This window comes from Rhagoletis zephyria, unplaced genomic scaffold (genome assembly GCF_001687245.7).
Source record: "Rhagoletis zephyria isolate East Lansing unplaced genomic scaffold, Rhagoletis_zephyria_1.1 Rzeph_scaffold_00624, whole genome shotgun sequence".
NCBI lineage: Eukaryota > Metazoa > Arthropoda > Insecta > Diptera > Tephritidae > Rhagoletis > Rhagoletis zephyria.
In genome coordinates this window covers 39,883-66,984 of record NW_016157708.1, presented here as the reverse complement: position 1 = coordinate 66,984, position 27,102 = coordinate 39,883, and the positions used below count along the sequence as shown (strand labels likewise).

At 33.7% G+C, this 27,102-nt stretch overlaps 1 long non-coding RNA gene across 1 annotated transcript; it reads right to left on the bottom strand.

Moving 5' to 3' along the window:
* Positions 1-11,643: 11,643 nt before the first annotated feature.
* Positions 11,644-13,456, bottom strand: LOC108360758 (uncharacterized). The gene is made up of 4 exons (XR_001847178.1): positions 13,220-13,456; positions 13,040-13,148; positions 12,329-12,972; positions 11,644-11,842 (listed from the first exon to the last, which is right to left on the bottom strand). It is a non-coding gene; the product is annotated as an uncharacterized LOC108360758 (long non-coding RNA).
* Between the last annotated feature and the right edge of the window lie 13,646 nt (positions 13,457-27,102).

The window sequence follows — 27,102 nt, the reverse complement described above, 5'->3', positions numbered from 1 at the left end:
CCAGCGAATGCAGAACAAACATTTCTTCAAATTTAAAAAGTAAAAATTTCACTACTAACAATAAACTTAAAACTTAAAACTTGCAAAGAAATTTGGAAAAGAAATATCACTGTTTTTGTTTTTAGGAGTAGGGTGGGAGTGTCATTGATAAAATTAGAGCGAGAGAAAGTTTTTCTTACAAAACCTTTCATTATTGAATCATGGTCAGAATCAAGCAGATTGTACTGGAAATCGATCCCGTACTCGGTTCTCTGACTATTGAGAGACGGAGAAGTTACCAGTTTTAGTCCAAGAATTGTTTGCTGGTAAATGTCAAGAATGATGATGATGATGAGAATATTCTCTCCACCGTGGGTAAATGTGTTGTTTGGCAACCAAATTGTAAACAATAGAAAAGTGCACTGCTAATTCATGTTGAAAAGTATTTAATTACTTGTTTAAGTGGATTCTAATGAACTTGAAAGTATTTTTGGTTATTTACATGTGTGAGCTGAGTGTGTTTATATACAAAATAAGCAAAAATTTACAACCAAAATTTGGAGGTTATGTTGAAGTTGACAAAAGTTACCATTTTTTACTAGAAAGCGATCCCGTACTTTTCAATGTTACTCTCTCGCTCTGAGCGAATTTTTATTTTCTGACAGTTTTAGGTCGGTGTTATGCAGACAAACTTTTGTTTGCCAAATTAAATGGCGGCTGCTTAGTTTGCTCGGAGGTGGTTATGTCGAGTTTGGCACAGGGTTGCACGTTCATTATGGTTTTCATGGCTATTGCCAACACGAAATGAGAATTTCAGATGTACATAACGCGCAAAATTTAAAATTTTTGTATATGGCAACACCGAATTTGCTGCAGTTTGACCAAACAAATAGTCTGTTCCAATAGCAGTCCGGTTTACAGGATTTAGTCAGAACTTACAGGAAGTCGTTCCTATTGACATAAAACCTGTAAGTGGGAACACNTTTGAGAGAGTAACTGAGCAACTGTTCCTAGTCAGAAGTTACAGGATTTAGTCCGGAGTTTTTTTTCCTGTAAGTTCATGAAAAGTGTCAAACGATCAGCTGATTTACATGTGCAAACAAAAACAGAAAGCGGTGAAAGCAAATAACCTTATATTTGTTAAAAAATGGAAGTAAAGAACGAAATATTTGAATATGTATAGATTTTAATAATTATTTAGTGATATTTCAGCCAAATCAGTGTAGTACCAATGACATGTAAACAAACCGTCTGACGTTTTTACAGGAAATAGTGCTTTTTGCGTTCCTATGCACTTCTGCATCTGTTCTCCTTTTACTCTCATTTGAGAGCGTAAAATTGTAGTTTGACAGTTCCACAGGTTTTAGTCCGAAGTTCAAAGGAACAGACTAAAAATTAGTTTGCTGTGAGAGTCGCCAAATTCGCTCTCTCCGAGTTTGCTGCAATAACAATTGCACGCAGTTTGCCAAACAAAATTTCTGCATAACACCGACCTTATTACTAGTCCGAGTCCGAGGAATACGGGATTGCACCTAATATAACGAGGTAAGACCATTGAGAAGCACTCTCATGATAAAAAAATAGGAAGGTAGAACCGCTGAGAGGAATTTTTCAAATTCTTGACGTTTGCAAGCAATTTAATTTTAAAATTTTACACACAAACTCACACACACATTCTCAGTTTCAATCTCAAACAACTTTGAAAATTTAATTTTTTACTCTCAATTTTATATGATTTTAAAATGTTGGCAAACTTCTTAAAAAAAGAATCACCGCCGACGAGTTGAGAGAGCGGTTTTACCTTACACCCGATTTACATGATTCAAGTACTTGAAAGCAATTCTTGCTCATTCTCTTTTGTGGTTTCTATTTGCTTTTACACGTTTCAATTCTGTTGAATTCAAGTTTTTGGTTCTTTAAATGGGAAGCAACGAAAATGCCAAAAGCAAAGCAAGAAAGTTGAAACGACTTGACGGTACAGACGCATGTGTACTCGTCCGTTTTCTTCTCACCCCCTCTCTTCCACATGCGAGCAGAATTGAATTCAATACTTGAACTGTGTAAAAGCAGTCTTACTATTAGTGCGTTCCAGAACGTCTACGATTTGCAGGTTTTGCAGGATTTAGTCCAAAGTCGTTCCCGTACGCCACGTTCACATAAGGTTTATTAAAGGCTAAAACAGCTGTTCCTATAAAACTAGCAAATCCTCCAAATCATGAAGTACGGAAACAGGCTATATGCTTTTATCATGGGCACTCTGATGCAAGGCACATAAATACAGGTAAAAGCCACGATCCAGAAAATAAAGGTCGCCATTCGCGAACCGCTAACCCTCTCCTCGTCGATTTGACAGCATCCACCCAATCGCTGACGTCATAAAATACTTTTGTTAACATTCACTGTTGCCAACTTGATGGTTTTCGCACGAAATATAGTCGGTATTCAAAACGCGAAGNAATCATGAAGTACGGAAACAGGCTATATGCTTTTATCATGGGCACTCTGATGCAAGGCACATAAATACAGGTAAAAGCCACGATCCAGAAAATAAAGGTCGCCATTCGCGAACCGCTAACCCTCTCCTCGTCGATTTGACAGCATCCACCCAATCGCTGACGTCATAAAATACTTTTGTTAACATTCACTGTTGCCAACTTGATGGTTTTCGCACGAAATTTAGTCGGTATTCAAAACGCGAAGATTTTTAAGTTTTGTGCTTGGTGCGTTTTTGGTGCTTTTGTTTTTAGTTTGAAGACATCAAATTATAAAATCTTAAAAAAAATGAAGACAAATTTATAGCAATCGTAAGTGTGGTAAGCAATTTTACAAAAATTTAAACAAAATCATGGCACAGTGACAATCATAAGCGACAACGAAATATGTGCAGCACCTTCAATCATGCCAGAAGAAATCGACCGTTGTGCAAGAAACATTGATTTTTATTAATTTGAATAGGCATCCTTACAATAAAATTATGTATTGTGGCGAATACTGCGGCAACACAAAGCGAACAACGAGAAATAGGCAGAATGTTCGAGGAATGACGTAGAATGTTCCACAAAGAGAAACGTCAAGTTGGATGAACACTGCGAACAGCGAGAGAAAGAGAATGAGCGATAAACTTCAGAATGTTCTAGAGTTGCCATAAGTGCCAGATTGTTTCAAGGATAATTGTAACAGTGTTCATATAAAGTCCATAAAATACAACAATAAAAATGTGGTGCTTTTTCAAATTCAAAACTTGGCAACACTGCCTTTTGTTCGCTGCTTCCTCTTTTTCTTGTCGAGTTCGTCTTGCTCTCTCATTCTGGTATACATATTTTGACGTCAAGGCCAGTTGTTCTCAGCTCGATTGGCGCAATCTTGTGTTCTATCATTCTTGGGTAGAAGCCATTTTGACGTTGCTCTCATGAGAAGCAAACCTTTAAACTTCAAATTGTTTATCGTTTATTTCCTATATTTCGTTACGCTTTGAAAGTCATCTCCTTGTTTTTTTTTTTGAATTTTCGTTAATAACAAATTTTAATTAACATTTGAATTTTTGTAGTGTTGTGCGGTTAATACTTAGTGTATGTGTTAAAAATGCAAAACCTGAAGCGTTTTTTTTATGTGGTGTTAAATATAAAGCAGATACCCCTAATTTGTTTAACGTGCCCTCAATATCCTTATACCATGTCCCCACCAGAGCTTAACCACGTAGTTATGGCTGTTGAGTTGGTTATCCCGATAACCCACTTGATTTAGCGTAGTTTCGCCATATAAAAATGACAGCACTTAACCATTTCACTGAGATGGTTAAAAGCTAACCAACTCGAAGCCACGTTGAAAGTCTATTACAACCCTGTGTTTTCCTGCCATCTGTTAAAATGTAAAAAATTCGTTCCCTACTAGTGTTTGCAATTAACTAAGATCGGTGGGGTGCAATAACACCATACGCAATAACGCCATATGGTCTTATTTCCATTTTGTTTTGGAAATAACGCCATATGGTCTTATTTCCATTTTGTTTTGGAAATAAAACCATATGGCGTTATTTCCAATCCAGAAGTGAAATAAAGTCATATTCAAATTTGTGCAAATGAGTAATAAAGCCATATTCTGAAATGACACTCTCAAGGCGAATTAATAAGGCGGTGTTACCGGCGAATCTGAATTTTTCGCCGTAGAGAACATAACGTCCAAATGATGTGTTTGTTGTAATTCATTATTAAATTCGCCTTGGACACCCTCTTGAATTAAAAATACATACCTGTTCAAGATTCAATGTTGATTTATATGTAAAGTGTTGTTGAAATTCTAATTAATATTTTTTGTTCCATTCTGAAAAAGGTTTTTTGTTCGATTCTGTTCACGTAAAATATGTGTGTGTACAGGCTCTCACCAGTTGTCGATACTGAATTAAATTGAGGCAAAAGTGAAAAATATATGAAATTGATACTGAATTATTTAAATTGATACAAATTATTACTAATAAAATGAAATAAATAATTATTTAATATTTCCAGATTTATTGGATATTGGAAAATAAATATATGTACTTAGGTAAGTTTTAATTTTGCGTGTGCATAACCTGGCGGGTGCACATTTGCTAGCTCCCCGCACCGCGCCGCGCCCGTTCGCGACGCGCTCATGACCCCCGCGTCTCGCTGCACTGCACTCGCGCCGCCGCGAATGAATAGAACATATTTAATTTAGTCAAACAATTAATGTGAGAAACGAAAATAAAAAGTTCAATCTTTTACGGTAATTTTGTTTTTGCCCGATTTTTGCAGTAATTTAGTACTGAATCGAGTTTGGTGGTCCGAACACTGTACATCTACTCTATTCCTTAGCATGAACGAAATACACAAGATCATGATAAAAATATAGTAAGGTAGAACCGCTGAGAGTCACTTTTAAAATTCTTGACGTTTCCAAACAATTTAGTTTTTAAATTTACTCACAAACTCACACACACATTTTCATTTTCAATCTCAAGCAACAACAATTTCGAACAATTTCATTTTTTTATTTTCACTTTTATATGATTTTAAAATGTTGGCAAACTTCAAAAAAAAATCATGGCCGACAAATTGAGAGAACGGTTATACCTTACTATGTTTTTATCATGCACAAGATCACGTAAGAACAAGAGAGTGAAAAAAGTCGATTTTTTTAGCGGGTTCTACGCCATCTTGTTTCACTGGAAAACGAGCGAAAAGTAAACAAAGCAAAGAAAACAACGAAAACCAAAATTAGCCAAAATTATTGTCAGCCACTTTAAGCGCACAATTTAGGTAAAATGATGCAATAAAATGCTTGAAAATGTGTTGTCATGTTGAATTAACTCTTCTTTACTTAAATAAAAGTTAAAATAGTGGTGCTTGTGATGTAAACAAACGCTCAGCTGACGAACCCGCTTTCGCAAACTTTTTTCTCAAAACCAGTTACAAATACAACGTCGCGTTCTTACGTGATCTTGTATTTTTGGTTCATGATTCCTTAGGGATATTACTAATGTGGAATTTTCAAAGTTTAACAATGCAAACACCTTTTTATGGCGCATATATTAGACATCCGCGGATGCGGATGTCTACCAGCTAACATCCGCGGATGCGAAAGCAAATGCGGATGTCAAGTATTTTTAAGAAATAACCAGCTAAGTAAACTAAGTTATTTAGGTAAATAAAAAAATTTAAAAGTTAGTAATTTTTAATAACGTTTATTTTATCTAGTACTTGAATTCAAAAATTGAAAATTTTATTTATTAAAAATTAATGAGAATTGCATTGGGGCTGCAATGTCGGATGTATCTTCCTGACTTTCATGTTCACTTGAAGAATCTAGCATAATGGTGAGATCGTTGTTTAAACAGCGCTTACAAACCAAACCAGATGTGCCAGTTTTTTCTGAAGCTTTTTAAAAAGAATTCTTCATTCTCATTGGCAGTTTTAGAATTTGGGGAACTTGTAACGTCATCAGCGTTTTTCGATTTTAGTTTTTGTAATTCATTTTTAATGGTTTCTTCTGAGACTGGTTTGAAGAATTTGTGCTTATAGCGAGCTAGATAGGTGGATATGGAAAATAAAGGCTGCGTTTCTTTATACATTCCGGATAATCTCATTTCACAGCCGGAATAAACAGAATGTGTTTGAAATATACGTTAACATATCATCAGGAACGTTCTAAAGAATAAGTAAACAAAAAAGTTTATTCCAAACGTTCAGAATGAATAAAGAAATTCAGCCAAATTATTATTTTCCAGGAATGAAAATATTGAACAAAATTCTGTTTTTAAGATCCTGGCTGCCAGCCGAATCGGATCAGAATATTGCTAATTTTTTAAAAAAGCACCTCGTTATTTTATAATCATTTGAATTATTGGAATCACGAATGATGAGGGTTTCAGATAGTTACGTAATTCTTACCTAATTAAAGGTCGGACCTATAGCTTTTTAAATATTTCAGCATCTATTATCTTTATAGCTAAATGTTGAAGATTTCTGCTGGAAATCCCTATTGTAGGAGCTTAATCTTTCACTTTAAATAGCAAAGAAGGGAGACGTAGGGGGAGAGTTTTACCACAGAGGCTTTTAAGGATCCAATGTACATATTTATCTATGAAAAAATAGTGCCCGACAAGTAAACAAAATTACTGTTTTTAAAATTGTTCCTTAAAATAAATTCCCCAAAGAGCCACATTTGAAATGATTGAAAAGAATATATCGTCACCTGAAATGCAAAAAGACGTAACCACACCATAACTGTTGTGGGAGTTGAAATTCGATGAAATCCATCATATCAATGCAAAAAGACGTAACAAACATCGTCGCTGAAATACCAAAAAGTCGTAACTAATAAAAAATTCAGAATTCAGTTTTATTCTGAATTTTTTATTAGTTACGATTTTTTGGTATTTCAGCGAAGATGTTTGTTACGTCTTTTTGCATTTCAGGTGACGATATGTAACATCAAGCCCTGTCTGCACAGGAAACCCCTGATGTCGTGATAACAATGTCACAAAATATATTTCCAATGGAGACCGCCTATTTCTTATGTGCTGCAATATATGTCAGCGCTTATTGCTTGACATCTATTGCAGGCAATTCGATAGTTTGACAGCCATATTTTCATTTGAAAGAAAGCGTGCTGGTGGTAACATCGATGAAATTTTGATATTAAATCAAAATAAAAATCTGTTCCGTATTGGATAATTTATGATTACGTTTTAGGAAATTATTTAGGTAGTTTTTTAAAGATTTAAATGTTTTTAAACACCGAAATTGTGAGAATGTTGTCTGGTGGCGTCATGCGGCAAATGCTTATTTCAAGACATCAAAGTGCCCACACACAAAAACTTACAATCACATTGCTCGTCAAAATGACAGTTGGTAGGCCATCGCTGTTCGTCTGTAGAGTTCTGCGGTTAAGAGCAAATCACGACAATTTGGTTTAAAATTACAGTGCACACTTTCCACTTGGTCCAATAAAAATCATAATAAAGAAAGAAATGCAGGTATTTAAAGAAGAGAAAACAAAAAATATATTGGGTTGTTCCCGCTTGCCTGGTTATCAGGTTATCTGGTTATGCTGATATATTTTTTTACAGTTTACAACAATAAAATACACTACAGAATAATAATTTTTAACCAGATAACCTGATAACCAAGCAAGTGTGAACAACTCATATATTATTAAAAGGACTATGTTCTCTTTGACGTACGTCAAAGGTCAAGTAGAATAACTGCTCGATTATATAGCTTAAGAAATAATAAGTTTAAAGACATTTTTACCAAAGTTGATAAATATGACATTTGACCAGTTTTGGTACACAAATACTCAAACGACCACAGGCAAAAAATATTGGCTACAATGCACAACATTCGCATTCGCAAAAGCTCCGCATTGATTATTGCGAATGCGAAAGCGAATGCGAATGTTAAAAATAATGCGGAAGCTCCGCGGTTGCGAATGCGAATGCGAATAATCGCAACAACCCTAGTGTATATGTACAAATACTATATGTAAGTGCAAAGATGTTCTCTTATTTTTTACTTTTTGTAAAAATGACTGCGACTGCAATATGAATGAATTTCAATTCCATAGTTTTTAGTTTATTCAGTTTGTAATTAGCTTTTTAAACTAATATTAAATAAAGACATTTATATTTCTTTGTTTAAAATACAAATTTATTTTTGTTTCTAGTATTCGCAAAAAAGCAAGACCACAAAACTAGTTTGTTAGGATATTTTAATTAATGGTAATAATATCCCGAAATATGCCGGGATCCCGGGAATACCAATTTAAGATCCCGAATTCACAAAATGGTCCGGGATTGGATGCCTTATCTACTACCCAGCAAGAGAATGGTCACTTGTCCCAGTGACGTGACCGTCACGCGTGCCCGCTAAGGCTGATGCTAGATAAAATATTTGACAGATTCGCTTTTAGCTGAAACACAATGCCGGCGAACGGCGAAACAGGATTGAAATTTTTTTCGTTTTGAGTTGTATCGTTATTCCAGAGGACTACCTATGTATACAAAATTAAAAACTAAAAATAAATTTTATTTAACTTTTATATTTGGCTTTATCAAGTGAACGCCCAAATAGCTACTGAGGCCACCAAAATCGGATTGAGCCAGTACTCATGAAATATGAAATGGAGTGTGAGATTGGAGCAACTTGCGCTCAAAAAGTGTAGAATGCCACAAATTTGCTAAAATTGATGAAAATGTCCACGCTAGTTTGAAAAACAAACATGAAATTGGTGTTTACAAGTTTTCGGATTTAACGCTGCCGTCGATAAAAAGTTGCCATATGAACTTATCTTCTTGTTTGCATTTTGAGCGAAAAAAATTAGATTTTTTTTGAAAAATTCCTACATTTAACTTATTTATAAATCTACCCTTTTCCCTACACTCATTTTTTCGACTAAAATCCCTACGGGCAGGGAATTTTCCCTACATGGTACAGGGACCTAAAGCTCTAACTCAGCGTTTCTAAATCCTTTCGAATGAATGGATGAAAAATTAAGTACTATAAGGGCCGAATTCACAGTGCTTAGTTAAATCATTGTTAACTTAACCACCAACAAGAGTTTAACTAAGAATTTATATTCTGAGTCGCTTAGTTAACTATGGAAATACGTATAGCATGAAAATATACAAATTCAAAAAATCAATACTTTTCTATTCAAATTTGAAATTCGTTCCACAAAAAAAATACTAATTTCACAAGAGTTTAACTATGGGGGCATGCTGGTTTCCACTTTTGCTAACTGAGCGTTGTAAATATAAAAATCAATAGTTAAACTCTTATCAGCGGTTAACCACGCCCTGTGAATTTGGCGCTAAGCCCTGTATATTTGAGCGGGACGATTTGTAGGGAATCAGAAAAACGGAAAAATCGCATATGCGGAAGATGCTCTACGGATCATTCTGAGCGACTTTGCGTAAGAAACTATGGTCTGGTTTCTCCAACTCAACTTAACTTAGTTTAGGCAATTTTTTAGACTTAGTCACGAATAAGCTGTGTAAAAAGTAGGCTAACTTTTGACTTAGGTGTAAAAAATGGCTAAACTAAGTTAAGTTGAGTTAGAGAAACCAGCCATATGGGTCTGAAACCATTTTCTAGCCAGCGAAGGGGAAGATTCATATCAGGTAATACAAAATTGTGTGGGAAAAACTTAAACAAATAGCTAATCTATTAGTGTAAGCGTACAAAACGTAGTGTATTTATAGAAGCTTTTATTTAATTTTTAACACATAAATGATCAGAATTGAAAAAAAATCGATTAAGCAATCGATTTAACGAAATTTGGTATGTGTACTTATTTTTAGCGTAGGACGGATGGTATTGAAAATAGGTAAAATCGGAAATTCGCCACGCCTACCTCTCATATAACGGTAATCTTCAGAAATACGTAAACTGCGATATTTTAGTAACTACTGAAGCTTATTAACATAAAATTAATATTTAAATGATTTTTAGACGACAAATAATAATATTATAAATTTTTGGAAAATTGGCACAGCCACGCCCAAGGCATAAGGAGTTTTCGCTATGCAAAAAATTTGTACAAGTTGGTACCAATTGTTACCAAATCGTGTTCGTTTAGCCAAAAACCCAGTAAAACTTGCAAGGAGAGAGCACAATTTTGACATTTCATTTGGAGGGGAAGTTGCAAATTCGTGCTGGGAAAATGTTTGCCAGTAAGAATTTGCAACCCTGCAAGAACAGTGACTATCATTTGACCAATAATTTGAGTAGCAAGACTGATAGATATTTCTGTCACTGGCTACCTACAAGTTTCTATCAAATTCTAAAGGGCAGTGTGAAAAATCTGATGGAAACTTTTGTGTACGCGTGATGCTTCATCTCCTTCTAACATATACGTTTTGGCATATTGCTAGACTGCTTACTCCCTCTGAGTTCGGCATTCAAATTTGAATCATCAGTGATGTAAATCTTCGACAATTATGAGTGATCAGCCTTGATAGAAATATAAGTCAGCAATGTGCAATCAAATTTGATGTAATACCCGATCAATCATGACACATCAAGACTGACATGTTTTCATATCATTGCTGATTACTCACAGTTGATGTAAAAATTCGTCAAGTCTGATCTCTCACGCATGATTAGAAATCTATCATTAATGACACATTTAATACTTATTTTTTTTTCTCTTATTTTCATAAAATCTTATGACCTAATTATTAATCATTAAAATATAATAAGTTAAATAATTAATGTCTTACGTAGTAAAAATTCAAATTTTTTTCATAAAACACATACACTTGCGACAGAAATAATAGAAACGATTTATTTCGGTGCATTTCTTTTGCTTATTTATGGCCCCAATATACATGGCGATTGGTGTCCAGTTGCTGGTCTAGTAGACATGGCTACCAGTATCTTACTTTGTATTATGTATAGCGACTAATCCAGTATACAGAATAGCGCTGACAACATCCGAATTTAGTTTTTTGACATGTAGATTTCGAAGTAATTGTCAAATTTGCTCCATATGTTTTAACAATTTATGTAAACATATTACAAAACCGTCATAAGGGTGAAATACAAAATTGCGCCACTAGATTCTATTATAAAGGTCTAGCTAGTTGTATGACAAACGCCATACAAATCCACATTTCAAACTTTGTAGATTAAACATTAAGGGCCGGTTGTTCAATGTCTGATTAGCACAAATCGGAGGTAGAAGCTCCGGTTAACCACAACTACTGCTTTATCGATCACATGTTACATGCATGATGTCGAAATCGTCGATAGTGTAGTGGTAGTGATAACCAGACATTGAACAACCGGCCCTAAATGAACACAAAGGAAATGTAGCCAAAAATTAGTCAAAATAACGCGTTTCTATTAGTTCTGCCACCAGCGTACATATGTACATACATAAAACAGATATTAAACAGAGTGGGATTTTTTGTAAAATACTTTTTCACAAAATCTTATAAACTAAAAATGTTCAGTAACATTATAAAGTTAGTAGCAAATTGATTCATGTCTTACGAACTAAAAATTCAGAAAACCATAAAAACATACATACAGCTGCGTTCAAAATTATGATACCAAAATTCAGAAAGAAAGGTATTGCTTGCACATTAAACATTAAATAAACATTGAACATTAAATAAACATTGAACATTAAATAAACATTGAGTATTAAATAATCATTAAACGTTAAAAAAATAAAGGTAATTTAGCGAAAAATTAATCAAAATAAGGCGTTTATATTATTGCTGCCACTGGCGTTCATATGTACATACTTAAATCTAATATTAAATAGTCTTAAAATTATGGATTTCAACTGCCTTTTTGATATCCTTTTCCAACTCAACTGCACCTTTTAAATGCATCTATGTGGTATGAAATAGATTATCAAAAAAATTTTTATTAAAAAAAATTTTTGTATGTATACGGTAGTAGCCACATAATTAGGGATAGTATTTCTTTATAAGTTTTGACCATTTATTTTTTTATTTATTTGAAATTAACTTTTTTTACAAAGATATAGTTTATACCAAAACGTAAACCGTGCAACTGAAAGTTTCAAACCTTGTACAAGATTTATTAAAAATCGCAAAATTTCAAAAATGGTAATCAAAATTTAAAACTTTTAAATCACGTTCTCTAGAAAAAAAAATCGGGTATTCAGATTTACAGCGCATTCAATGTGAGCATAATATTTTGCAAATTTTAAGCGGCTAAGAACTTGCGTTGTTTTTTGATAATTTTTTACAAAGTATGTTAGAAATGTTTTATATAGGTATATGAATATAAATTAAAAAAATAAATGTATCGTCAGAACGCAAAGTAGTGTCCCTGATATGTGTGCATATTACCTCGTACGATTGTGTCAACCAGTATGAGTTTGTTCAGTGGCTTTCTCTCCCATCTTCCGTCCCAGTTGAATTGTAGCAATGTTTCGTCCGTAAATAAATGTTTAATGACGCTGCCTACGTCCTCAGATACACCTTTTAATTTTATGATATATGTGGCGCAATCGGACTGCAGTGGTAGAGAACTGGCGATGTCATCTAAATTTGTCAGAAATTTCTCCAGTCATTCGACAAACCGACCTCTCAATCTTCTTTGCAACCACTTTGCATTCTCGTACCATCATATTTTGCGCTTCCATTTCACTTTTATTAACGGCCTGAACAAAATATATTTATTACTTTTTTAAATACATACATATGTAACTTTTTATAATACTGATTTCAAATACGACATAAGTTTTGCTGAACCTGTTCCAATACCTCGGAGATGTGGATTTGGTTTTGAACAATGGTGGTTTGCTAATGTAAAAGGACAATGAAAATTATACATGTACTCTTTTTTTAACCAACTTCTTGCTTTGCTTAAAATTTTGTTTGGGTTACAGCACATGTTGAAAAGTGATTATCTTACATTATGGTTAATTATATTTATGCCTTCTATCAAATCGTTTTGGGTTTTTAAGACCCTTTGAAGGTTTCCATAATTTCTGAAACAATGTTTTATATAAATTTAGTAAAAAATTTTATTCAGTTAAAATTTTTGTAATAAATTACCCTAATTTGAGATATTTGCACTGGTAATCGTACTCTGTTTATTTTCGGTTGCATTATTGTAATCGTTTTTTTGTGAAAAAGCGCTTTCTTTTTAGATGTGGTTGGTTAGCTGAAACCGACAAAAGAAAAGAAGAGAGAAGAGTTGTTGAATATTAACGATTAAATAATAGCTATACTTACCCTCATTTGAGATATTTGCACTGGTACTCGTACTCTGTTTATTTTCGGTTGCATTATTGTAATAGTTTTTTGTGAAAAAGCGCTTTCTTTTTAGAGGTGGTTGGTTAACTGAAACCGACAAAAGAAAAGATGAAGGAAGAGTGGTTGAATATTAATGATTAAATAATAGTTATTCTTACGATTTAATTCCTGAGCTGCTGGGATATGCGACTCATCGGAGCTATTGCTAGCGTTCAAGTTAAGGCTCATATCGCAAATTGTATTAAAATTTAAATGATTTAAATTATTATTTTGTAAATTACTTTTTTATGGCGAAATGAAATGTGTAGTTTAATTATGAAAATCGTGAAACAGGTGGTGTAACAGCGGAATTAGCAAATGTTTATTTTCATATGGTATACAAAAATATTTATGATTTAGATCCTCCATCGAAATCTCAATTTGCACAGTGCTTAGCTGACTTGCAACAACAATTCCCAAACCCGGGAAAGACTGCAGTGGCTCTTCGAAAAAGTTTTCTAATTTTTCAAAGGCATTGCATAACAGTTTTTCCGAGTTCGCCGTCTTTATTATACCTATCACCTTGAGAGGACCCGATTTTTGACGAAAACAGTAACAATCTCTCTCTTTATTGTGGTTTAAATTAAATGATCCTAACATTGAATCCGTATTTTCAGAAATATATTCCTGCCTTTCTTCAAGTCTCAACGATATTTGTTGCAAGATCTTATTTGCTTTTTAATCATCTTTTTTAAATATTGCATAAAATTTTAAAATTTATATGCTGAAAATGAGTCCAAAGGACCAAATTGCTTCACACAATCCGATAGGTGGAGTACTCCATGAACGTTAAAGCTTATAAACTCATCACCATATATTTCACCAAAGTAAGTTACGAAGAGTTCCAATATTTTTTGGGCAACGTCAGCTTCTGTCTCGGATATCCTTTCACAAGAAAGAAGTCTAATGGTACTATGTAACAGCAAAAAATTGTAGTATAAATCGGGGTTGATGGTATCTTTGAGGACAAAAATGCCAGTATAGAGCAAAAATTGCCTAAATTCCGTTGACTTCCAATTGTCCATCTCATCTAAACTTCTAGCTATGCGACTAAACTCTGAGGGAACCAAACTTGCGATAAAGTTCAACTTCTCATTAATGGATGTTACATTCCCTCTTTTAAGAAACAATTTTAATAACATTTTTGTAACTCCTAGGTCCACTAAGTGAATGCAATCAATCGGAAATTGGGATACCATTCTAAAATCAGTTAACTACAAAATACTTTTTTTCTCTTTAAATTCTGTTAGATGATGAGAAGGATTTGATCTGGATTCAAAGGATGAATCAGTCCTAAGAATGCCAACCTGCTTTGAAAAACAAACCCTGTTTTTTTATATGCACCTTCCTGGCAGCATTTGGGACATCCATTTTTTCCGTTGTGCCCAATAACGCCAGTTACAAATGCCCTAGCTGGAGAGTCACACGTAAACAAGCGTACGTTAAATTTTAACCGGTTTGGATTAAGGCCTACTTGAACTCCATTAATTCTTAATAACTTAACTTCATTGCAGAAGTCATCCATGAAGCTATCAATATTTCCCGGCTTTTTGAAACCAGAAAAGCAAGCAATCATAAACGGTCTGATATGAGGGGCACCTACAATAGCTCCAAGGATAGGCCAAAGAACGCGGTTTGAACTTTTGAATAATTTTAAACCGTCGACTCCAACGTCAATTAAAACTTCTTCCTTATTTTCTAAACTAGAGATACTAGATGATTTAAAATAGTTCTCAATTCCTAGGTATATAAAATCTCCATCTGGAATCCTGCCAACATTAATTTTCTCTCCGCTTGTATCTAACAAACTTTTGGCAGACATTAGCAAATTCGGTACCCCAATTTTGCGTAAAGTTCGCAACAAATCGTCTAAAGAATTATGTGAGAATTATGTGTTCGTAATAGCCCACAACCTAATCTCTTCAGTACTTTGTACACTTTCTTGCGGGAGCACAGTAATTGATTAAGATTCAGATGAATCTTCAGTATTCTCATCGAATTGTAGGTCAGATGAGTTTGTTGTACCTTCAGTAGATTCTGTACTAAGAAACGAGGGTCCTGGCTGTTCATTTGGATGTACAACACCACTACTTTCTAGGTTCACATTTTCTGCACTTTTCATTTGCCTTAGAGCTCGCAATTTTCTTACATTGGATTCGTAAATCCGTTTTTCTTTGGTCATTGCATTATTATATGCTCTTTTCTTCATTTTAAATTAAATATTTTATAAAACTAATCTTTAATTTTCACAGCACTTTGAATTTCGAGCGGCTTTTCGTTTCGCGACTTTCTTTTCTCCGTTGATGTGCACATTTGAACTTCTTCAGTACCAAGTACATTATAATCCGGTTTTATTTTTTACGTTTGCATACATTGAAATTATCATACCGCAATAAAAACATTAATTTTTACTTACCTTAATTTTTTGCTATGAATGGGGTCCAATAAATGGTAAAATTATAGTTTAAACTAATTAAGTTCAAAATTATATCCAAGTACGTCAGTACTCGAATATTATTTGGCAGGTACAACTACTTTTGTTTAGCACAAAATGCAGCCCTGTTAAATCTTGTGGTTACTATGGCAACCAACTACCGTTACTTCTATCAGCATTGCCACTCACTTGATCAAACAAATGACAGTCATTCGCTACAGGGCCAAACCCACCAAACAATTTTTGTTGCCGGCAATAAGAAAACGTCTCGCCCTCGGAAACAAATTTATTGCCGGTAATATTGCCATAGTATCGATTTCCTATTACCAGTCGCTCTAGAACGTCCGCCGAAGGCAACTCGCCTGGGCGAGTCGTTATCTTATTACCTGAATGCGTAATTTTCTTATCGTTTCAGACAAGGTGAATTAAAGAAGGTGGGATATATTAGACGATTTTGGATAATACTGTTGACAACAAATGTATAAGTTTGGGAATTTTTGATTACTTATTTATTCCAAAGTTGACATGAAAGAAATGATGTTGCCGATTTGTTACCACAGCAACAAATCGGTGAGTCGCCAATTTGTTGCCATTGACGATTGTTGCTCATTTCTCCTGTTTTGCGTGGTGGGAACTGACATATACAATTTTGCGTATTAGTTTTCGTTGTGAATGTGTTGGAGTTTCTGTCAATCGCGTCTTGTAGGGTCCCTTTGAGTTCGGCCTTCAAATTTTAATCATCAGTGATGTAAATCTTCGAAAATTATGAGTGATCAACCTTGATAGAAATATAAGTCAGTAATGTGCAATCAAATTTGATGTAATAAGCGATCAATCATGACACATCAAGTCTGCCATGTTTTCATATCATTAAATATCAAAAAATTAGAAGCTAAGTACATTACATCAAATTAGAAGCTAAATACATTACCCTAAGCGCAGTACATAAAACATTAATAAACAAAGGAAATGTGGCCAAAAATTAAGCAAAATAAGGCGTTTCTATTATTTTTGCCACAAACGTACATATGTACATACTTAAATCTAATATCCTAATATTATACATTACATTGAGCTCAATTGCCTTCCTGATTTCTTTTCGAACTCAACAGGACCTTTCTTTTTGAATGCATCTAAGTGGACTGAAATAGACTACCAAAAAATTTGTATTGTTAAAAGATATGTACATATGTATACGGTAGTGGCCACATAATTAGGGATACTATTTATTTATATGTTTTGACCATTTATTTAAGAACTTGCGTCGATTTTTGAGAACTTTTGACAAAGTATGTTAAAAAGGTTTATATATACCACCAGTATAAGTTTGTTTAGTGGTTTTCTCTCCCATCTGCCGTCACAGTTAAGCTGCAGCAATTCCCCGTCCGAAAATGAAAATTTAATACCGCTGGCTACGTCCTCAGACACACCTTTTATTTTTAACCGACTTCCAAAAAGGAGGAGGTTATCAGTTCGTCGGAATATTTTTTTTTTTATGTATGTTACCGCATAACTTTGGACCACGTCAACCGATTTCGATAATTCTTTTTGCATTTGTGTCTCAGAGGTGGTCCCATACTAATCTGGTTAAGATCCGATCAGCGGATCATGAGATATATATATATATATATTTTTTTTTTTATATGAGAGTTGAAGTCGGTTTTTTTTTTGCTAAAACTTACTTGTTTATATATGTAATTGACCTTTGAAAAATTTATGTACANTCCGAAAATGAATGTTTAATACCGTTGGCTACGTCCTCAGATACACCTTTTATTTTTGATATATGTAATTGACCTTTGAAAAATTTATGTACAGCAATTAGAACGTGAAATATGTATTCCATAATATAATTCATTATCATGGCTTGTGCATACTCTGGATCTTTTAATTTTGTTTCTAATAAATCCACAGCGCAATAGGACTGCAGTGGTAGAGAACTGGCGATGCGATGCAATTTTTTAATATTGGATTCGTAAATCGTTTTTGTTGCTCATGGCGGTATTAAAAGCTCTTTTATTCATTTTAAATTAAATATTTTATAAAACTTATCTTTATTTTTCCACTTTAAGTTTTGAGCATCTTTTCGTTTTGCGTCTTTTTTCTGTTGATGTGCGCATTTGAACTTCTTCAGTACCAAGTACTTTATAATACGGTTGTATTTATTACGTTTATATATAAAAAGAATGTCATTCCACAATGAAAACTTTAATTTTTACTTACTTTTCCTATGAGCGGGGTCGAATAATGATAAAATTAAAATTAAACTAATTAAGTTCTAAATTATATCCAAGTACTTCAGTGCTCGACATTATTTGGCAGGTACAACTACTTTTGTTGAGCACAAAATGTAGCCCTAGTGAATCTTGTGGTTACTATGGCAACCAACTACCGTTACAACTATCAGCATTGACACGCACTTGATCGATCAAATGACAGTCATTCCCTACAGAGCCAAACTGGCATATACAATTTTGCATATGCCTTAGTTTTCGTTGCGAATGTGTTGGAGTTTCTGTCAATCGCGTCGTGTAGGGAAGCAGGATTGTGGCACACGGTTGCATTTTTGTCAACATTAATTTGAATCAACGAGTTCGTTAAATTTAAAAATGAACAATCTTGTTGCGATTTACTAATGAAAGAAGTAGGTAAATATTCGTTTATTTAATTAATTCCAAACATTTGAAAGGTACTCGGCTGAAAAAGCTGTATTCGTATTCGGAACGCACTCGACACCACTGTCGATATAGGAAATCCGACAGTGACTTCCATAAAGAAATTGAAGCGTATGTTGAAGAAAGTCAGAATAAGAAGAAATATACGTATAGGTCCTGTTTTGGTTTCTACCTGCAATAATTTAAAAAAAAAATATTATGCTCGAAATGCAACCGTGGAAGTCAGCTGGCAGTGAAGCTTGCAAATGTTTGCTATTTCCTGTTCGCGCAAAACTTAGTAAGATTCTCCCTTTGGGAGAGTAAGGTACCTTATTCTCTGAATTTTGTTACTGGCTAATTCTTACTGGCAGTTGCATAGCGAACACTCCTATATTCAACAAGTTAGAAGTGACAATTCAGTTGAGCTCTCTCATAGCTGACTGTAATGTCAAAAAATGTAAACAAAGAAATTAACCCTTTGTTATGCATTTACCATATTTGATAAAACTCAACGGCCCGTAGCTATAGTCAAAATAAAGTCGACTCCTAAAGTTAAAAGCAGCTTTTTGACATAACTTCCAATGGGATATCTGTCAAAAAAGCCGCTTTTAACTTTAGAGTCGACTTTATTTTGACATAACTGCGGGCTAATATCTTTGAAATGAAAGTTTTTGTAGATATGAAAATTTTTAAAATCTCATTAGAATCAGCTTCATTTTAGGTATTGCATTTTCGTTTTAATATAAATGTGGAAATGCATACTTACACAAAATTACACACTAAGTGAAACACACTCATTTATAAACCCATTTTGGCAATTTTCTTGCTTTTACTAGCCCAATGTTTTTAAGTATTTATTTTTTTTATTCAAATACTTAATTTTAAAAATATATTGGACATTTAAAAAAAGGTTTGATTATTCTAAATTTACATCAGAACTTAACTTCCATAATTCAGCTATTAAATTTTTGCAATTCGACATTTCCTTTCCATTAAATTTATTAAAAGTTAATTTCAATTGCTTTATGTCAACAAGGAATTCCGGTTTAGGTTTTATTAGACCACCATTTGAAATTTGGTCTATCCATGTATCTGAGTGGAAGATTTTCTCTTCATATTCGGTATAATAATTCCTGCACCTGGGAACAAACGCGTCCGCTTAGAAATATCCGGCTGCGATGGGCAACAAATAAAGTCACTGGCACTAAAATGGTCTTCGCGCACATGTGAAGAGTCTCCTAATGAAGTATTGATGCTTCGGAGTTTTAAAATAAAGTTTGTTGTCCTGGCTCTTATTATGTATTTAAAATCAGTCGCACAGCTCACAATTGAAAATTTATATTAAAAAAAAATTAAAATCTTTAATAGTATAGGGTTAAGAGTTGACATTTTAGTCGCAGTAGTAGTTTGTTATGCCTTGGCCACGCCTACTTATGATTATACCAGTTTCTCCCAAACTTGGCACAGTTGTTGACCTTGGTAAAACATACCAAACGACTACAAATTTTTAAAATCGGATCACATCCACGCCCACATTCCATATAACGGTTATTTGGACAAATACGAAATCTTAGATAAATCAGTAAATGCTGTAGCTAATTTATTTAAAATTGATGTTTGCAATAACTCTTTAGCGGAAAATCCGTTTATGATAAAATTTTGGAAAATGGGCGTGGCACCGCCCACTTATGACCACGTATGTGAATCTCGGTAACCGTTCGATCAATTTGTACCGAACTCGGTATGATTATTGTGCTTGCCAAATAAAAGCAAAACATTGAAAATTATTGAATCGGACTAAAATTACGCCCAGCATAGTTCCGACAAAAAACAAATAGCTAGCATAAACCCTGGACCTGTAGCGCACTCCCGTTGGCTAACCAAGGCCGGCCGAATTTTACGATTGTACGTTGCAACAAGTTCACCACCTTGTAACTTAAAAACTCTAGAAGAATACCTAATAAGAGTTTATGTTCCGATGTAATTTAACATGAAATACTGGCATTATACATATTATATACAGCAGCCCGCTTCTATTCAAATTTATTCGCCTCACGCATTTCTTCCCTCTCGTTTATGCGTAGTTCGCGAATTCATGAAATAAAGATCTTCGAAAAAGTGGCAACGCACTAGCGAGAAACTGCACAGTAGGGTTGTGGATCTTTTGGCCTCATTTTGAATTTGAAAAACCTGTTGGTACCAGAAAATGAATCGTATTATATTTAAATTGGTTTAATATACTTTCATTTGAATCTATTTGAATTTATTATATATTTGAACAATTCCACGTAACTTTTCCAGTGTTGTAAATCCCTAGTAAACAGCTGTTTGTGAAACGTGGCGTTGCCGGACTTGCACTTCTTGATTTCATGAAATGATGCCGAATTCATGGTTAACTTTCATGTATAATTGAATTCATGAAATAGTGTTTATGCAGCCAATTTTAGCCCAAATTCATGAAATGAATTCGTGAATTAGCCTACGCATAAACGTAGTATATATGTATGTACATACCAGGGATGCTGCGAATATTTGCATTCGCATTCGTTATGCGAATGATTCGCATCATTTTACATATTCGCATTCGCATCAAATGATACGAATGTTTTGCGAATGCGAATGTGTACATGGGCACAGAGTCCACTCTAATATTGTTAAAACGGCTCTAAGTCTGTCTAACCGGGGTGCGGACAATAACCGGCTTTTTGCTTCAGACGCTAAACGGTTAGATAGTATATCAAGCAACATTGATGGGCCTACTGCTTAAAGTCTCGGTGAAAATCCTCTCGATTGGTGGAAAACTAAACTAAAATACGATAAATTGACAGATCTGGCCCGCAAATATTTGAGCGCTCCACCCGCCAGTGTTCCAAGTGAGCAATTGTTCAGTGCAGAAGGCTTTATATACGAGCTTCTAAGAAATCGCCTCATGGGAGAAAGGGCAGCAAAATTTTATTTTTTTTTTAAATATAATATGCCTAGGGTTCGAAATTTCAGACTCTGGTATCGATACTGAGTACTCATTCTGGCAGCGAGCTCATGGTATCGATACTCTTAAAAGTATCAGGGATATAGTAGCGATACTACTCAGTATCGGACGCATTAAAATACGTTTTTTGGGATACTAAAATTATTTTATTCTTCAATCATATATCTAGTTATTTCCTGAAATTAAAACAATATAAATTTAAAATATTTGATTTTTATTTCATTGCAGAACTTACTTTTCGGTTGGAAGTAATTTTAATGTTAAATGTACATACATACATACAAATATATATATATATATATATATATATATAAATATATATATATACCCAGACAGCAAAATATCCGGAAACGTAATCGAAAATGGAAACAATTTCGTATAAATCCTGATGTTTCATCCGTTTTCCGATTCCATTTTCGGACGTTTTTCAGATCAATTCTCCCACTAAAGTGTTCATCCGAAACGTATGTGCAGAAAACTATCGAAAATGGTTGTAAAACGGATGCGCTATTTTCCTGAAATTTGTCTGATTAAATTTCATTATGAACTTCACATAAACAGTTGTTAAAGGCTAAATAAATGTTTAGAGGACTTGAAACCACAACCAAATATTTTTTAACGGTGTGAAATTTCATAATCCGACTTTTATGGTAGCTGCCGAGTTCCTTAAATGTAGTTATAGTCATTTTGAAGTTCACGACATACAATAATACGACAGTATACAACACCTTGTGAACTCCCTAAATAATCTCTATTTTGATAGATTGTAAGATATTTCCCTTCATGTACATCCACATGTATGTGTATGAATGGTAATTACATGATGTTTAGGTTATTGACAATACAAAGCAGTGGTAGAATGCCAAATAGCATTTTTTAACAATATTTTCTAACTTGATACTTAGATACTTAAAAAAAAAATTTAGATACATTTGATTCATTTTGTGTTTTTTACGATACATATGTTCATGACGTCGCGGCAACACTGTTGGCCACAATATANAAATTATTGGTACACACGCCTTCCAAGCACGCAGGGTTGCTTTTAACAAACAAAAAATAATTACCTTCAAATAGTTTCAAAAAGTATGTTGTAAAACGAAATTTATTGAATAATTCCACATAAAATGGTATACATCATGGAACTTTTCTAATAATTGACATGAAATTACTAACTCAACGAGAAACTCAAGAGAAAATTTGGAAATACCAAACAAAAATTTTGAGATTTCTCCTTGTGAATAAGAATGCCATAGTTTTTACCTAGCTCGTGTGACTACGCAAAATTTTGACAGCTTGTAAATATGTATACACATAAAGTTGTTGGCGGTAATAGAGTCAAAATCAAAATGGAGAAAAGAACAAAAAGCGTACGTTAGTTGTCAGTTATAAAATAAATCCAATTTATTTGCGAATATTTGTTTATTCTATTTATTGAAAGGCAACCACGCGAAAAAGCTTGTGTTAATTATATTGATAACAGAACCTGGCAGCTCGCACGTTGTCTAAATTCTCAAGTAACATAAAATCCACAAAAGAATACATTGCTTGTATTACCATCAATACGCCATGTATAAATTTTAACAACACACAAAAATAGAGCTTTCGCACGAGCGTTTGTTTGGTTTTTCAACACCATTTATAATTTTCTTTTAATAAAATCACGATTTGTCAAATGCTTAAATTTATTTATCTAATAATAATGCAGCACACAACCCTGATATCTAAGAAAAAGTTTGAGGAAGGCCATTAAATCACACAACCCCGTGCCTTCCTCAGGAGTGAATATAACTACAACAACAACGACTACTACAACAACAACCCAAAAAGGTTGGTTACTGTCTATACTGTGCTGTTGGCAGTAAACTATCTGAGCAATGTGTTTGGATTCAGCAATCAAAGGCACGATTGAGAGAAATAGAGATTGCGCCAATCGCGGTACCGCTAATCCGCTCTTTGTGATTTTGACAGAATCAGCTGTGTGCGTGACGTCATCTTGGTGCAATTGTTGATTGTGAGCCTACGAAAAAACCAAATAACAATTTTAATATTTGTGCGTTAATATTTCTGCGTGGTATTTGTCAATGTTATTGTGGCTTATTAACATTTTATTTTTAATTTTTTTATTGAGCTTTGTACCACGATTGTTTATTAGGAAAAATTGAAAAAGCGTGGTTTTAAACAATTATTGAGACATTACAAAGCAAAATTAAGTGTGCAATGGCAAAGTGTAATAGTGAAAACAAAAGGAAAGCGTGCGATGTAAGTTTTTTTTCGTTTCCTACGGACGCAAACCTGTCGAAACAGTGGAAGCAGTTTTGCCGGCGAGGAGATGCATTAAATACCAAATCGAGCTATGTGTACATGAAGCACTTTACCAGTGAAGGTATTGAAAATAATACACAGTTCTAAATGGGTAACATATTGTGTATTTTCATATTAATTGCATTTAATATTGCTTTTGTAAACGCCTTAAGTTTTGCAAAACCTGGTGCGGTGCCTACCATTTCCGAAGAAAATCTGGGGGAAAATCAGCGTGCGAAAAGAGCTCAGCACAGGGAAAACAAAATAATTGTCAGCAAGTTACTTGAGCAGAGTGAGACTGCCGTTGCCACTGTAGGTAACAATTTGCATTTATATAAAGTTATATAAAGCTGTGCAGTCAACAGCTGTGGAGTTACTGTCCACAAATATAAATATGCACTCTGCATGGCTTTTTACAATGGCAAGTCCAAAAATTCACTTTGCTGCACACCTTCCTTTTGGTCTACATGAAATTGCAAACACTGTTAATACATCCATTTTTTCATGTGCTAAAAATCGTACTTACCTAAAGAGCTACATGTCCAAAATTATTGCTACGTGTTCCTAATTAATCAATCTTTGTATATTTATTGATTCCTGCAAAATTGGGCCTTGTAATATTAAAATTAACAAATTTTTCTGCATTGTTTACATATTTTTCTATGCGTTTTGGCTTTCTCTCTCGCAATTGCACCAAGATGACGTCACGCAAAAATTACGCTCAAAAATCCTCTCTCATTGGCGCAATCTTGTATTCTATCATTCTTGAATCAAAGGGAGATAGTTTTGAGGCAAATGTACGTTTTGCGCATGCGCAGGTCTTTCATGTATTAGTATCTGTGAATATATATGACGNAAATTACGCTCAAAAATCCTCTCTCATTGGCGCAATCTTGTATTCTATCATTCTTGAATCAAAGGGAGATAGTTTTGAGGCAAATGTACGTTTTGCGCATGCGCAGGTCTTTCATGTATTAGTATCTGTGAATATATATGACGAACATGATTCAATAATACAAGGTTGGATAAATATTGACATTTGTGTCAATCGACTGCCTTGTAAGGTTGCATTTGAGAAGGAAGAGAAAGTGTGTAACCATTTTATCCCTTTTTGTGAAAAGGTAGTAGGACTGCCAGACTCCTAAAATGCGTTTTTTGTATATTAAATTGAATTAAAATATTAAAGCAGATTCCATTGATCTACACAATAGACAACGAATTAACTTGTTTATGGTGAATTAAGCATGCTATATAGATATTAAAAATGAAATAAATGAAGAATGAGAGAATTTTATTCACATAAAATTCTGACCAAAGAAAAATTTTATCGACAAATATTCCCAAATATTCAAAACAAACCATGGTTTCACTAAAACTCCAGTATATATTAAATAAAATTAATGGAATTCAAACAAATACCTTATTCAAAGGGTCTAAATTACACACCGTCTTGAAAAGAATCACAACTCCAAATTTGGCATTTTTGATATTATGCGCTAAAAATGTACACAGAAAAGCTACCTTTCAGCAAAAGCTGGATAAAATTTTTGTTATAATTTGTAAAAAAAATCTAAGGTAAAGTCGCCCTAGCCCATATGAGTATCATGTGCTAAGAAATAGTTTTTCGCATTTTCTGACAAACGTATTATTTTGAGTTGTGACTCTTTTGAAGACAGTGGGCGATATGAAGAAGTATACAACTAGTAAAGATGCAATTGAAACAATGTACATAAATTAATATTTTCAAAAAATTATTATATTTGTTGCATTTAAAAATTACATGTTCAATATCTTAAATTGAATTACATTTGGTGGACGGACACAAAGTGATCCTGATCTGCACAAGAAAAAAACTTTATTGACATTTATACTAGGTTCACATATAAGTAGATTATCCTCATTTTCGAGCTTAACACCCTAATCTGTAATTATAACAAGAGATTAGCCATATAAAATTCGTCCCTTGTTAATCTGTAATTATAAAATAATTTCAGATTTAACCGATAACTTTTCGGTGTCCATCCTAGTTTTATCGATTGTTTTTGCGAAAGAGAGGAGAAATGCCAAATGTAAAAGTAAACAAAAATGTACGCTAGCAAGTAAAAGAGGTTTGTAAAGGTATTTTTAATAAAATGTTAAGTTAAAATATATTTATATTGCTTATTATAGCAGAAAAACGTGATCACGGTGGCACAGAGAAGAAACATAAATTTTCCTTGAGATGCGAGAATAACAAGCACAACAAATTTGACGTCTAATAATCTGAGATTTGCCTGTGTTAACGGGGTGATTAAAAAACGAGCTTTGATTGAGATAATATTGATATGTGAACATAGTTTTACTTTTTCACTTTTATGGGGTGGTATACTTACTTGTAAGTATGTAACGGCTGCACTTCACCAAATAAATCGGTGCAGCTGTAATTTCCAGTGGACTGCACCAGCGAAACGTGGACGGATACACAGGATTGGTAACGGCTGCACTTGCTGCAAAACACAGGTTTTTGAATAACTCCGATACTCTTCAAAGAAATAAGTTAATTTATTGTTTTAATTCAAAATAGCTCCATTATTTTTGATTTTTTGGCATGTTTACTTGAATTTTCGTAATAAGAAAATCAATTTCCACGAAACAATCGATGAAACTATCGGCAGTGTTGCCTGTTGAACTTTTTATACGAAGACAATATTTCTCCTTGTCTTTTAGTAGTAGTTTCTATAAATAAAAAAAAGAAAGCAACACAGGCTAAGGCAGAATGCGGAAGCGAGACAACTGCCAGGTTATCCAACCTTGTGTTATTGAATCATGTATGACGAATACATTCAGGCGAGTTTGACGTATCCTCAGTAGGGTTTGAAAAAAAATTTGAAAGGGATTATTTTACTCTGGGGTGCTTAAGCCCCTTTGTTGACGATGTTTACTTATACAAAGTGAAACTTTATGATGAAGTATTAAAATTGTATTTTAAAGCTACCTGGAAATTAAAAAATCGTTTTGAAAATTTGTAAAATGATAAGCACTTTGTTATTTTGGAATGTTTAATTCAAATATATATTTCCATTTTTCGCTGAGTACAAATTTACTGACTAACCAGTTAAAAACGGATAAACAACTATAAAGACTCACTCAAAATTGTAGTGATCTTCATATAATATTCGCAATGTTTTTCGTTTGGGTTTTTTCGCTATTTTTTTATAAAACTAGAGCTGATTATATAAAAAAATTATATAAATTCAACTTCTAAACTTTGTGCAAAAAGTAAAAAAAAAATCAACAAATTTTTATTAGAATTGCAAGTTTTTTAGCTAAAATTTGTAGAAATACGCATGTGAAGCTAAATATATTATTTAATTTATCCCCTCTTTTCGGAGTATTTGTTTTTTTTATGTATGTTACCGCATAACTTTGGACCACGTCAACCGATTTCGATAATTCTTTTTGC